Source organism: Orbicella franksi, chromosome 1, assembly GCF_964199315.1.
Source record: "Orbicella franksi chromosome 1, jaOrbFran1.1, whole genome shotgun sequence".
Lineage (NCBI taxonomy): Eukaryota > Metazoa > Cnidaria > Anthozoa > Scleractinia > Merulinidae > Orbicella > Orbicella franksi.
Genome location: NC_138145.1, coordinates 29,826,807 through 29,842,829, shown reverse-complemented (window position 1 = coordinate 29,842,829; position 16,023 = coordinate 29,826,807). Strand labels below are relative to the sequence as shown.

Here is a 16,023-nt window from a genome sequence, read left to right as displayed (position 1 = left end):
GCATTTTACTTAGGTGTACTCGAACAGATACATTCGTAAACAAATTCTCTAACCTTTCTGCTCTTGTTGCTCAGACATTATTGAGTTCGTGTTGGGATTCTACTTAGTTCACGATCATGTCTAAAAATACGATGACATTTCTGAAGATGCTTTTTATCAAGTTGAAGGGTAGATAGCCCCAATTGATAGCTCCTTTCAGTGGTATGACATGATTCTTGATAAATTCACTCAAAATGTTCGCTCATAAATAATTGATCTCTGGTAAGGCTTGCAGACCAACCCGTTCCAAAAACGCTTAATGTGGCTCCCTATAGTTTTACGATCGCATGCGTGCTTAGGACGAAAGCTCAAGTAATCTGCGCGCGCTCAAAGGAAAACATTAGTGTTTTTCGAGATTTTATGACGTCAACATGAGCACAAAAAGCAAAACGGACAGTGAATTTTCTCGCGTTTCCTACGGTGAAATACCGTAAAATTTGGCAGACTGGTAATAAATACTTTACTTTAGTTGGAGCACGTTTTTCAGCGAAATCTATCTGACCAGTTTTTCTGCAGCGGTAAAAGACAAATTTGTAAAAATCTAAAAAAGTACACTCCTTACTTTTTTCATGTTTAAAATTCGTATCCTGCCATATTCAATGTACTGTAAAAATTTTGGAAATTTTCACTGAAGGAAATTCAAGAAAATCACAAATAAAGCCATAAAAACGGTAAACAACACATTTGTTTGGCATTTATAATCCAACATTAAAAGCCAAGATTTTAACAGAGATGATAGTAAATCAACATATCATCATTGCTTATCACAATTTAAGTTTGAAAGGACTGGGCGTAAAAAGGAATGCAAAAACAGCATTCAAAACATAACACTAGCGCGCGCAACGTGATAAATGATTACCCTATGGAGCCACCTTAAAGTCGTTTAGTGTTGGTCTTCTGCGAACGGTGTGTTCGTTTGTATATAATTTCATCGCCCTTGAAAATAATGGAATCTGTGCCAACTTTTCAGGACGACAACTTTTGTGCTGTATGCATGCGCAGGTGACACATGCACTTTAGAGACCAGACAGCGATTTCTGACTGAATGAGGAAAAAAAAAGAGCTAAAATTTAAACCCAGGTCTCACTGCCTGGGTAAAAATAGACTACTAAATACTAATTACTAAAAAGACGCACAACGGCATGAAATCTATTTGCTTTTAAGAGCATGGTTAGAGCTGCATTTTCTTAATTTGTGTACAGCCTAATCTTCATTGTGCAGCTCCTTCAAAATCTGACTCTGCAACATGCCTAGTGTTTATCAGTAGGGTTGAATCCATTGTCAGACCTTTACTGTGGAGTGGCTTCAACCCAACTCGTTAAGTAGGAGGTTTTTGATTTCCAGCTCCACCACAACTCGATTGGCGAGTAACTAACAAAACCTAATATGACATTTTTTTGCCATTTCTTTAGCAATACAGCGAAAATCTTCATCCTAACTGCAAAGTTAACAAGATGCGTTGAAAGGGAGTCAAGTCCAACATCCGTGTTAAGGAAGGAAGAAATGTTTTTCAACTTAGAGTGGCACAGTACTTAAGCCGATCATAACCTGGTTTGATGGAGATGGCAACGAAGACACGACGGAAGGCACACAAATGCAATTCAGCTCGCAAAGAGCACGATCGAACTTGTATAGGAGAGAAGCCGTATTTATGCCAGTATTGTAAAAAGAGCTTTAGCCAATTAGGAAATTGCAAGCAACATGAACGAACTCACACAGGAGAGAAGCCATATACATGCAAGCATTGTAAAAAGGGCTTTAGCCAATCAGGAACTTGCAAGCAACATGAACGAACTCACACAGGATTGAAGCCGTATTCATGCAAGTATTGTGAAAAGGGCTTTAGTCGATTAGGACATTGCAAGTGACATGAACGAACTCACACAGGAGAGAAACCTTACTTATGCAAGCATTGTGATAAGTGCTTTACTAACTCGTCAAATTGCAAGCAACATGAACGAACTCACACAGGAGAGAAGCTGCATTCATGCCAGTATTGTAAAAAGAGCTTTAGCCAATTAGAACATTGCAAGCAACATGAACGAACTCACACGGGAGAGAAGCCGTATTCATGCAAGCATTGCAAAAAGTGCTTTAACCAATCAGGACATTGCAAGCAACATGAAGGAACTCACACAGGAGTGAAGCCGTATACATGCCAGTATTGTGATAAGAACTTTTCTGACTCATTACGTTGCAAGCTACATGAACAAACTCACACGGGAGAGAAGCCGTATTCATGCAAGCATTGCAAAGAGTGCTTTAGTCGCTCATCAGTTTGCAGGCGACATGAACGAAGACACGCAATAGAAAGTTCTTTAAAACGCAAGGAGCCTGATCAGCACTTTCAACTAAGAAGACATCTCCAGGAGCCAGTAACTGATGGTGGGGAAGAGTCTGATACGTTGTTTTCTTTGACGGAAGAAAATTCAAGCAAAGTTGGAAGAGGGCCTCACCTGTTGGATTTGTCAGAAGGAATTTAGTAGTGAGACATGCAGCTTTAATCCGACATTACGATGATCATATGAAATAAAAACGACGCTTATACTTGAACGTTATTCTAAGATATATATGATAATCTCGCCCTTCCTGGATTTATTTCTAGTTGTTGTTTTGTTTATATCTGATAGAGCTCACTGCAACGTGTATGGTATAGAAAATTAACTTAATTATCTGAATCCTTAAAGCCTTTTTGCCGGAAATAACGTTTCTTGTAGTTTTCCATATAACCACTTGGAGGAAAACGTGAATTCCAGAGAAACGGTCTCGTATTTTACTGTGGCATGCTATATTCTGTATAGGCGTCATAACATGTTTTATCGATACACACACAAAAGCCGCCATTCAATTAATCTAGGTTTTTATTGATTTATTTTCTTCTAATTTCTAATGCAATTCCTTTTGATCTCTTACCAGTATTTTGTGTTCACAGAGAGGAAGCATTACGTTCTTTCAAATGTGTGAATTTCTGGCACTAACATTAAATTATTTTTCATACACCGTTTAAAACTCGACACTTTAATTATTGAGGTAACGTTGGAAGGTTTGCAAAACAAGCGTCATTGTGTGGTGAAAACCCAGCTTTAAACGAAAAAATCCCTCTTTCGTTTAATTCTACACACTTGAGTGTTAACGTCAAGAAAAAGAAAAGCGCCCCATGCCTAAGAGGCGTCCTGTTTGCAATGAGCGCCTTCCATTTAGATCTAAAACAACATCATTGTTAACGTGGTAAATTGCTATTCTGACTACACTTACACGAGACATTCAATGTGAATAGTTTATTGGGGATACGTCAGTCAGTCTTCTGATGCAGATGTATTACGTCTCACAACATAATCTGTCTTTACGAATCCTAACTAATGGTTCTAACAACCTGTGCCACGCCAGACACGGAATATCACTAAAGAATCACTCTTTAGATGCGGCCAAAAAATATGTGGAAACGTATTCCTCATGCAGTGCAGCAGCACGAGACCTCGAGGAAAGGGTACAAAATCAGTAACAGAAAATTTTAAAATTATACATACAAGATGTTTTAACAAATGCTTAATGTTAATACAAAAGAGCACGAACAGGAAGACTGACTAACCTAGAATGACCTTAATATCCCGCCAAATGCCGAAATAGTCCTTAAACGTCCCATGACACCCCGCGAACGTCTCCATTGTGTCGGTTTCTGCTTTTATATTCTTCATTTTATATGTGAGCAGATTAGATCACTATTGATCCAACGTATGGTAGAATCTTTGTTTACAATATTTGCCCCATTACCATAAGCGATACAGTTGCTGATGGAGCTACAAAGAGATTAATACTGAATATTGAAAGGGCACAGCACGATTAACTGTCCAAAGGAATTCGAGCGCGATGTGTTGAATACTTTTTGTGCGACGCGGGTTTAAAAGCTCAAACTTTTACAAAGAATGTATGAGCTCATTAGCGCTTGTGCCACACAGAAATTTTGATGTTTTTGAAAGCCAATTTCTCCTCGAATATTACACCCAAAGAGACCAAAATTTCACCACTTACTAAGTTTCACAAGCTCTTTAAGTTTTTGTAGTAAAATCGTGTCTAGCATGTTGCCTTCTATGCGCAAAGTCGTATGTTAATAAGGAAAAATGTAAACAATGACGTCAGCAAAGATTCGCCTATATACCAGCAGGATCATAGCTCCGGTTGCTTGCTTAAACATTTTATAGTCTCCATTGTGCCGTCAGAATAATAATTTCTAAGAAATTCGTCCCTAAATCGTCAGAAAATACTTTTTTCTGATAACCTAAGTCGCTGAACTTCCCTGAGTCAAGAATGCTTAGGGCTTGGTTAAGTGAGGCCCTGTTAGGGGGGGGTACCCATGTCCCTTGTCTGAATTTCGCCACCAGCCATGTCGGCATTTCGCAAGATTCCTTTGTCGCCTGTCGGAATTTCGTCTCAGAGGAGTTGTCACGGTCGGGAAATTTGACCTTGTTCGATTGACACGAAGCTACACGTATAACACATCGTAATACCTTTGTTCAGTTATTAAAAGAAAAACCGGCACAGTGCTCTCAAGTCTCACGCATTGAGCATGAGGTTCACGCAAACGAATTCAATCTTGCGCTCTCACGCTGAAACTATTATTTCTTACGCATTGAAGCTTCCTTGCTGTTTTAGTCAAGTGCATATATAATTAAGTATCTCTTTGGATATAATTTACTCCTTGTACGTTTTGCACTTGCTTCGAACACTTTTTAACAGTAGGAATTCTTATGCAGAGCCAACATTTCTCCGGTCAGTGGGTTTAATGATTACTTTATGGTTACTTTTAAAGCATCACATTTCGGCTCAGAATGAAGGAAAAGAATTCTTAGCTACTTCAATTTTTCAAAATTTTGTAAGGGCTGGGGGCAAGCTGGGGGCATATTGGAGGCATCCTTCCTAACGGCTTGGGCATGCTTTCGAGCGCTGAAGTTGCTAACCTCCTAGGGGATGTGGAGGCATGCTACCCCCGGGAAATTTTGAAATTTAGACGCTTGGAATTGTTATTTTCAGCCTTTTTCCAGGCAGTATTTGGACCTGAAGTACAATCGAGCCTATGAATATTTTTACTATGTTTATGTTTAACAACTGTTCTCTAACTCAAAATCTGAACGACCTCAATCAGAATAATTTCTCTTACCTATAATTTTCGTTTGAATTTGGCGTAACCCTTGCATTCTGCTGAAGACGAGCAGACCTTGGTAGCTTTCCCTGTCTCTCTTTTCCTTCCATAATGCCATTTGTTGATAATACAGCTTCATATCATTTTACTGGTGACCCAGTAATAAAAATATGAAGCAGACTTTCGAAGATCTCTTTCCTTTTTCCTTAAGCGTGTTTTTAGGCGTTTTAGGGCACTGCTCACTCAGCTGAGAGTGAGAAAAAATACTCAGCAATGACGGACTCGATTTATTCGACGGGGACGTTTTAGCATATATAAGAAAGCCTGGGTTTCGCGACCCGTCGACATCGCGCGTGAGAGAGGAAAACACATTTAAAACTCTGGAAATGCGTCTTCACTTCAACTCAGACGTTTAAAACAATCACTGCATTCTCAGTTCCGAAATTCGTTGTCGGTCTTATCTTGCCATTGGTGTCGCTTTCCCTATTTCGCTGAAGTAGTCTGTCGTTCATCGCCAATTCGCAGCTCTCATGTCGCCGTTTCAAGGCCATGTCGCTTGTTGGAATTTACCCCTAACAGGGTCTCTTAAGTAGGGAAACCAATGAAGTTACAATGCAAACTAGTAAAGACGGATCGTTGAGGCAGGCTACGGGAAAATAAATAAGGATGCCTGCTGTCGCCTGATAGTTCCGGATTAGAAAGCAATCTTTTAGGATCAAGCTTCAACAAAAACGGATACGTTACTAAAAATACCATGTACATAAAAATTTACAAATACGCGATAGTTAAAGAAGTAAAGGTCATTAGTGTACATCGTCACGTTCCCATACTTCCCATGGTTCCAGTTTCTTTGCTTTGAAGACTGCAAAGAAGGTAAATAATAATTTTGGCAAATACGAAGTAAAAAATGCTGATAAGGGTCTGAAAATAAACTTAAAAAAGAAGAGGAAATTCAGCAACAAAGAGAGACAGGATACACTTTCCACACTACACTGAATTAGTAGTATTAACCTGGTTGTTACGTGACATTGAATAGATTAAGGGCGCTTTCCATTCGACCAAAAATCCGAGATTTCCGGTCCGAAATTGAATGGAACGGTAAAAATTCCGGGAAAAGTTTTCGAAAATTTAGGAATACGTTTTGAGTGCACCCTCTTTGATGGAATTTCCGGAATTATCGAAAATTTTGTGTTCCATTCGCAAGAACTCTCGGGTTTGCCACACTCCAAAGGAACAGCAGTATTTGTTTTTCTGGCAAAATTGCGGGCCGCCCAGATGAATTGCCAGTTGGAATCCGCCCAGTGTGCATTATTTCTTGTGTCAATAACTGACACGTTTCCCTAGTCATTCGGAAATGGTTTTCGAACTCCCCCGACAAATACGCTGGAATAGTTACTTCGAAGTACCCATTTACACGAGTTAATTCCCTCCGCATAAAGCAGGCAACTGCAGCCAGAATTATTACGTCGTCGTTGCTATCGAGAATGGTACAACTTATTCTTTCACAGTCACCTGCTCTAAAGCCGCGAAAATGTTCAAAAAGTCCGCCATTTTCAAACACAACAAAGTTTCACCCAGCATGCCTTGTGTTGCAGAGCACGTGACCTCGAATTCTGGGAAGCGGTCCGACACGTTCCATTCGACCAGCGAAAATTCCGAAAATTTGAACCGGTGATTTTTGTTGAATGGAAAGCGCCCTAAGAGTCAAAAAGAGCGCACTGTCACTGATATTGGGGAATGACAAGAGAAGCTAATGGTAATGCTCTCTTGTGAATAAGGAAAGGTAAATTTACACTCGAACCAAATTGGTCCAAACATGCATCGAGCGTATCCCTGTGTCCGAAGCATAAAGCAACATACAGTGTTGCTTTCCTCCTGAATGAGACTTTAGAATAAACAGCTGATAGCGGGCAGAATAGCAGAATAGGCCGACTTTATCCAGACCTACCGCTACCTCAAACAAATGTTGGAAGCAAACTGCATATGGCTGATTCCAGTGAGGTGAGTGGGCCATCTACAAGCTCGCAATCAACAAGAGATTTTTTTCGAGAATTCTCGAAATTTTTGAAAGATTTTTCTTGGGGAATAATGTATCTAGCCCTGCAACGCGTTTCGCCCGGGTGGGCCCGGGCCCCTGAACAACACCGATCGCTCTTTTCCACCCAAGTGGAAAGAGACTGGGCTCTAGTGTACTACTGTAATGGCGGCAGGCATGTGAATTGCTGTCCAAGTTGTTGTCGCTGGTTTATAAAAGGTAAGCGAGTTTATAAGAATGCAATTTTGATGTCAAGCTAAGTGAAGAATATAGTCTCAAATATTTTCATCTGTCTGATTGAAGTGAAAAAATAGACTCTGTGTTTTATAATGTAGAACCGTAAACGGTAGGTCGTGCCGCATTAATAGGGAGCTTACGAATCGACGACTTTCGGACGACGGCGCCGTTGGGTCACCTTATAGTCTCGCGTTGTCGTCCTGTAGAAATTTGAATTTACGATTCGCAGTAAAGACGACGACGTTTATGCGCGACCGGCAATTTTTTTTGGTCTCAGCAGCTCGAGAAAAAATATACTCAAGACAGACCAACAAAATGTGCTAGCATGGCAGAAAAGAAAGCGCAGCTGTACGTCGAGAAAAATTTTGTAAAAGATTAGGCTGGGTTCTAAAAGATTAGGCTGGCTATAAGACCACTCAAAACAACAGAGGAAAAAAATCGCCTAGCTCTCTAGTTGAGCTATCTAGTCCTTGTTTCTAACTGTCGACACGAATGCTAAAACCTTTTAGTCCTTTCAAATTCATTGTACACCAAAAAATGTCTTATATTTCAGTGAAGCGTGATTAAAATGAAAGATTTTTCATACAGCAATTTGCTTTTCATTCACACCGTGTCATGCTTTGACCGCTTTCAGTGTTGGTTGAACTCATAGCGTTCGCCATGGCACTGTAGAAGGTCGTTTCTTGAACGAAAACAGGCAAATAAAATTAAAATCAAACATCAAGGACATGCCCCTAATGTGCTACTTAAATTATCTGGCAAAAATACCCGAAGTATCGAGGGAAAACTTTGAAAACTAACCTCACGGCCTCCTGTTTCCAAGACGCCGGCAAATCGCTCTCACCAACGTCGTCGACTTTGGCGCGAAGCTGGGAAGTGCTCAGAAACGCATGCGCAGTGAGCATGTCACGCAATCTAACGGCGGCGTCGTGCAAAAGTCGTCGATTCGTAAACTCCCTAATTAGAGGTTTATGGCGCCCGGCATTTTCTTTCATCGCTTTTTCCATGATTCAAGGAACTCAAAGTAGTACTTACAAAATATTAGAAAAGTGCAATTGTATTTTGAAATGACTACTGATGAAATGTATGTTTCAAAATGGGTTTAGTCACTTGTATTTGTCACCTAACATACTGTCAGCATACCACTAGACATTCGGTGCTTAAAAAATAACAGTGGTAAGGAAAATACAGTTTGTCCCTGATTTCTATTCTTGTGTGTACTGACAACAATACCTGTGAGTGGTTTAAGGTTAATCCACAGAAAACAGTGTCACTTAGACTATGTAAATATTTGGCCAGATTGTAGTACTAATTTCAAGAGTGTAGCAGCTCTCATAAGCTTGTAATTCTCTTCATTGTTAGCAGCTGTTATTGTTTTAGGGCTAGGGGCATTGTTTCTGTTGTTTGTTCTATTGTTCTCTCAAAGGGTAGCAAGCCATTCATGTGAGACCTTACGAGAGCTGCTACACTCACTCACTCACTCACTGCCCATTGTGCCCACTGGCACGTAGGGCAGCAACATCACCCACTAATTTGGAGTGGTAATGAAAGTGTTGTTGTTTTTGTTGTTGTTGTTCAACATTTTCTATCAGTGACATGACTTTGTAGTCAATTAGCTGGACATGTTTTATTTTTTAGGACAGAGAGAGCTAACTTATTCCTAATACGTAGCTCACCATATTTAATAAAACAAGTGCTGCTGAGCTTATTAAATTTTTCTTGTCTCAAATGTAGCACATATTAGAGGGTGGGTGGCACTTATTTAAATACTGGACACGACAAAGAAATCTTTCTTTTATTATAATGGTATATTTTCCACTTCAATCAACATTTTACAGTAACTAACAGAAGTGACTTTTGGCACTTTCACTTGTTCAACTTTGATCTCAACGTCCTCTTCTTGATCTAAGTCCAGTCTTCACTGGTGATGATATGGAAAATACACCACTCGGGTCCTGGATGAAATTTTGTGTGAATTTTGTGAGGTTTTGTCTTTTTCATTAAACGCCGCTCTTTAAATAAATCAGAATGTTACCAGTACATGAGAAATGAGCATTTTCATATCATGACGATATGGTTGAATGACTTCCGGTTCCAGTTCTTGAATCTTTAAGCACTAGGTTATCGGTATAAACACTATCGATCACAAGACATCAAAATGTGGTTACACACTTGTTCTTTGTTCCTACCACATTTTGATGTCATCTGTGATCAATTACTGAACAGATGCACAACAACATAGAATCTATTTGCTTTTAAGAACATGTCGAGAGCTGCATTTTCTTAATTTGTGTACAACCTCGTTTTCATTGTGCAGCTCTTTTAAAATCCGACTCTGCAACATGCCTAGCGTTTATCAGAAGGGTTGAATCCATTGTCAGACCTTAACTGCAGAGTGGCTTGGACCCAACTCGTTGAGTAGGGAGTTTTTGATTTCCAGCTCCTCCACACCTAGGTTGCCTGGCAACTAACAAAACCTAATATGACATTTTTTTTTTGCTATTTCTTTAGCAATACAGTGAAAATCTTCATCCTAACTGCAAAGTAAACAAGATTCATTGAAAGGGAGTCAAGTCTAACATGTGTGTGAAAGAATGAAGAAATGTTTTTCGACTTAAAGCAGCACAGTGCTTAAGCCGATCATAACCTGGTTTGATGGAGATGGCAATGAAGACACGACGGATGGCACACAAATGCAAATCAGCATGCAAAGAGCATGATCAAACTTGTATAGGAGAGAAGCCGTATACATGCCAGTATTGCAAAAAGGGCTTTAGCCAATCAGGAAATTGCAAGCGACATGAACGAACTCACACAGGGGTGAAGCCATATACATGCAAGGATTGTAAAAAGGGCTTTAGCCAATTAGGACATTGCAAGCAACATGAACGAACTCACACAGGAGAGAAGCCGTATCAATGCAAGTATTGTAAAAAGTGCTTTAACCATGTAGGAAATTGCAAGAAACATGAACGAACTCACACAGGAGAGAAGCCGTATACATGCAAGCATTGTAAAAAGAGCTTTAGCCAATTAGGAAATTGCAAGATACATGAACAAACTCACACAGGAGAGAAGCCATATACATGCAACTATTGTGAAAAGAGCCAATTAGAAACTTGCAGGCAACATAAAAAAACACACACAGGAGAGAAGTCATACATATGCAAGTATTGTAAAAAGTCCTTTAGCCAATTAGGAAATTGCAAGCAACATGAACGAACTCACACAGGAGAGAAGCCATATACATGCAAGTATTGTAAAAAGGGCTTTAGCCAATCAGCACATTGCAAGCAACATGAACGAACTCACACAGGAGTGAAGCCGTATACATGCAAGTATTGTAAAAAGTGCTATAGCCAATTAGGAAATTGCAAGCGACACGAACGAACTCACTCAGGAAAGAAGCCGTATACATGCAAGTATTGTAAAAAGTGCTTCAACCATTCAGCAAATTGGAAGCAACATGAACGAACTCACACAATTGGGAATGCGAGAGACAGTTCTTTAAAATGCAAGCAGGATGATCAGCACTATCAACTAAGAAGACACCCTCAGGAGCTAGTTACAACTCATGGTGCGGAAAAGTCTGACATGCTGTTTTCTTTGACTGAAGAAAATTCAAGCCCAGTTGAAAGCCTCATCTGTTGGATTTGTCAGGAGGAATTTAGTAGTGAGACATATTTAATCCAACATTACGATGATCATATGAGATAAAAATAACACATTTAAGTATATTTCATTGCAAGGTATAAATCTTTCCCTTAATTTTCTTATAGTCATATTTAGTGTTTATGTTGAGCTCACTGGAACATGTCTGTTAAAGCCAAAGCAGTTCAGTTTTTAGAGGGTGCCAACTGTTTTTTTTTTTTTTTTTTTAAGTGTTGAAAAACAACAGTCTTATCGCCAGAAATAAAGTTGCGTGGAATTTACCTTATGGTCACTTGGAACAAAACGTGAATCCAGGGAAGCAGTTTCGTACTTGTATGTTACAGTGGGACCCGGTTAATACAGACACTAAAGCTTCATGCAAAAGTGTCAGCATTATTTGGGTGTCTGTATCAATGGAGATCACAGAATAAAGGTCAAGAATACATGTTTTATCAATACCAGCACAGACTAAAGCATCTTCAATTGCTAAGTATCCAAACTATATTTAATCTCTTACCCGTACCATGAATTCACACTGATGGAGCCTGTCATTCATTTAAATGTGTAAATGTGTGGCATTAAAAAAAATTGAATTTCTCTAATACCATTGCAAACTCGACGCCATAATTATTGATGTAACAGTGATAGTTTTGTAAACAAGTGTCATTGTAAACGGATGACTTACTCAATAGAACTAGTAACTATTGACTTGTTCACATTGCTTTATTTTATTGAAGTTTTCACGGATCAGAAGGTCTGAAGAAAACATTGTTACCGCTGTTGTGTCATATTGAAGCCTGGGGGAGCAATGCCATATATGGGCTATATAGGTATGTGCCGCTGTGAAGGGTATGGTTTTCAAGCAGTTTACTCTAGGATAGGGTATATAAATCAGAGCATTTGGGTCTAGAATAGGGTATCATTTTTCACAAAACTGACCGGTTGGTTGAAGATTTTATCTAGAGTAAGGAAACCAGGAATTGTTACTCAAAAATATAACAAAATCAAATTGGCAAGTTTAAATTTACACAAATCAGCCTCAACGGTGTCGATAGATGGGGGGGATTTGGGGAGTTTACTCTATTATAGGTTAGCAAAATTCAGCTGAACTAGCTCTGGTATAGGCTAAGGGTTCCAGGGTCCCAGCAGCACATCCCCACCCAGAAATTCCTAAAGTGCCCCCCCAGGTATTGAAGATGGTGCTTTGATTTTACTTAAGAAGTGTTTTGTTTATTGCAATGTTAAGGGCCCATTAACCGATTTATGCGCGCGCTTGCGCGCGTTGCTAAGGAGGTGAGATTTCACTTCCGGTTACTTACGTCAGCCTGAGCGTGGAAAATAAAAGCAACTCAATAACTTACAAATTCGCTTACATTTTAGATGTTTTTCTTTGTTTTTCACAAAATGCAAAGTAAAAAAAAGTACAAGCAAACACAAAATAAGAGAAAGACAGAAAAACAAGAGCAATAGACAGAGAAAAACTAACTCCATGCGGCTTTCTTTGATCTTATGGAAGTGCGATGGTAGTGTACATTAAGCGCGCGCTGATAGGGTAACTTCCAATATACATCGGGCGCACTTCTGGTTTCTTTAAATGCTAAAGGAAGCGTGGTTTTTCATTCAATCAAGCCTTTTTTGACGGATTTCGATCAAAGCCAACGTTGGAAAGATAGCTATGCATTCCTTTTTCAAAATCATGCTTTTTTCAGAAAATTACGAATTTTTTAATATTTTGAAATTCTCTCAAAATCTGACCTTTTAGAAATGAAACAAAATCTATGCATAGCGTAATGAGGATTTAAATTAAAATATTGAATCAATGAAAAAACTCCCAATAAAGTAATTTGCCTGGGAGCCTTTGTGTTTTTTCGGTATTAGTCACATGACAATGGGCGTGGCCTGATGACGTCATCACTAGTGTTACTAATCATGAAAAAGTTAAAACACATGAAATAACTCTGAACTAACTAAAAATGATGAGGCTCGAAAAGATCAGTTAATGGGCCCTTAATGAAGGTTAGTTTATTCCTGGTTGTAACTAGATTACCATAACTGATCCGATTTAGTGCCTTTGGGCGTGTTTTGTTGAAAAGCACTTCTATTCCAATTTGTGTGTTAGTGTCAAGTTAAAAATAAGAGCCAACGCTCCTAACAGAGGTTCTGTTTTCAATTAGCGTCTTCCCCTTAGCAATCTGGTGTCCAGGGCCTCTCTCTCCTCATTCTTTGCATTCTTCTGGTCTGAGTATAGACAAACTTCATACTAAGGTGCCCCTCCTTCAAACTATTTGTTTGTCATCTCCAAGATTCTGGGAGACACGTGACCAAGCTGTGTCAGGGGCGGATAAAGAGAGAACCTGGAAACAAGGTTGTCTCGTTAGTTCTGAAAATAACTGAAAATAAGCGTTCTGGGCACTAGATGAAATTAATTATTATGGTAGACGGCTTTCACTGAAAAGAAAATGACATTTTAAAGTTATTCCTAAATAAAGAAGTTGTAGGTGACTGTATATATACAGTTCAACAAGACATGTGGAATGGACGGTCTAAGTACACAGACATTTCAAAGACATTTTCGTTTAGACCAATTCTGTCATAGGAGGAAAACAGCAGTCAACACGCAAGTCCATTATCCTATAATGCGTTGCAAACCCATATCTTAGCCTTGTGGAACTGTTTAACAACAATAGGCCACGTTCAATATATCAATATTTAACATGGCTCTGAGACTTTCTGGACAAACTTCTATATTTGGTGCTGTTTTCTTTGTATTCAAGTCTCTTTTGGTAATTGAGAGACAAAAGAAGCTTAAAAAATTTACAGTTTTGACCTGAAAGCCTCAGAGCCATGTTAGAATAATGATATATCAAACGTGGCATATTGTGATTTGTTATTTGTAAAACAATTGTCTCAATCCACAGATGAACAAGAGGGTAAGAACTAGATTTGACTAGTGCTCAGGGTGGCGTGAGCTATGTAAAGAAGGCCTTGTTTCCATTATAAGTTTTTCTCCATTGTTTTAGAAACTAGCTTAAAAAGTGTATAGTGATCTTGGAAATCAATAGGAATACATGTCTTAATTAAAGTTTTGAGTTAATAATTCAGTTTTGTGCTGATTTGTAGGAATTATGCATTATTCTGTGGGATTGACTTAATTGTGTGGTCCTGCGTCTGTGCACCCTGATAGAAGCCCTGTGGTTAAGTCCCCGAATTAGCACCTGGGGCACTTATTTCAAATTTAGGAGAATATGGGGGTGCCTATTCGAGGGTGGTGCTTAATCAAGGTGGGGGCACTTAGCAACCTTGAACTGCTGATATCTCGAATCCTTTTCAATTTCCCTTGAAAGTTCAAATTATCAGAAGTAGACGGTATGCTTACTTCAGTAGACGACTGACTTCAGAAGGCCAATAACTAAAATCAATCATTCAGATTGCTCCTGTGGAGGGGGAGGTGGTACTTCCTTATGTGGGCTATATAGGTATGTGCAGCCCCAAAGGGTGTAGTTTTTTAGCCATTTTGGTAATAGATAGGGTATTGTTTTTGGCCATTTTGGCCTCAAGTAAGGTATGGTTTTTGCACTCTAGTCTTGAATTCAGTGTGTTTTTTTTAGAAGAAGCTACTTTTTCATCATTATCAATAAGGCCATCATCAAAAACCCTTCACAATGCCTTTAACATTGGTCTCTCCCAGAAATTGTAGGCTGTTAAAGATGCCATTTCATGCATTTTTTTTGGGGGGGGGGGGAGGGGCAAAGTCACGGAAAACGATCATAAAATTAGATGTAGCAAGTAGTGCTGTTTCATCTTTTAAATTCTATTTTCTTCTTGAAACGTCTCAGTCTGTAAGTCTTAATTTATTGTTATGTGTGTGCAAATTACAATAACTGGAACAGGTGGCTACATTCGATTTTATAGCCGGTGGAATTCCACTGATCTACTGAGAACCCTGTGACTTATGTCAGTTGACATACCAGCAATCTAACCATCCCAAGTGTTTGGAAACTGCAAAGTTAGTTTTTAGAGTGCCAAATAGCAGTCCAACAAATCTGTTTGCACATGCCACATTTAGCAACCCTCGCCCCTTTTGGGCTTGATCCCCCCAAAATCCTCACCCCCCCCCCCCCCCTCTTACGGATAGATAATGACTGGTCCCTAATATTATAAGTCAGGTCTGAGACTAACTACTTATTAACCGTGAGTGAGGTCTTTATGGGAAAATCTCAAACTGAGAGCTTGCTGTAGCGATAATGAGGTCAATATGGCAAGGCCAAGGTTTGAGATTTTCCTGTAAAGACCGAACATTTGAGGTTAATAAGTTGCCTATTTTATGGCTTTTTGCTTTGGTTTTGGGGGCCTGTAATCAGTCCGTGGGCATTACGGGAGAATAATGCCCTACAATTGGCCAATCAGGGTGTGCATTATATTGGCTACAAACACAAGCCATATAACAAAGGTATTAATAGGATATCAAATTTCTGGTCAGTTCATAAACTCTGAAGTTGGCTGAACAAGCCTGGGAGAAGAATGCTTGCATCGCTCACATTGCAAAGTTGAAGGCTGCTATCGCCGAGAGCCAACAACAAATTGCCACACTTGAGCTGAGTATGGTGCCTTCCTCTTCTTGCAAATTAAAACCATACCAAAGTGGCATCGTCTGGTGAAACACCTGTAAAAACCTGCGTCGCTAAACAATTCTGCTATTGCTGTGCATGGAACTTCACCGGCCACTCAAGGTCCTCAAGGGCAGAAAACAAATACTAAAGTCAACGCGATCGACAGTCAACGCTCTCACACTCTCACAACCCCAGTGCTTCTGCTGGACTCCCTGCTCACTGGCTATGCCAAAGGCTAGGCGCGGGACCCCAGGACTTTGTTGTACACAACCTGGACGGCGCACTCACAAACCCAAAGGCGGATGCAGAATGTT

General features: G+C 39.6%; 1 pseudogene; it reads left to right on the top strand.

The window, feature by feature from the left end:
- Positions 1-108: 108 nt before the first annotated feature.
- Positions 109-14,835, top strand: LOC145502196 (uncharacterized; annotated as a pseudogene).
- Positions 14,836-16,023: the final 1,188 nt, after the last annotated feature.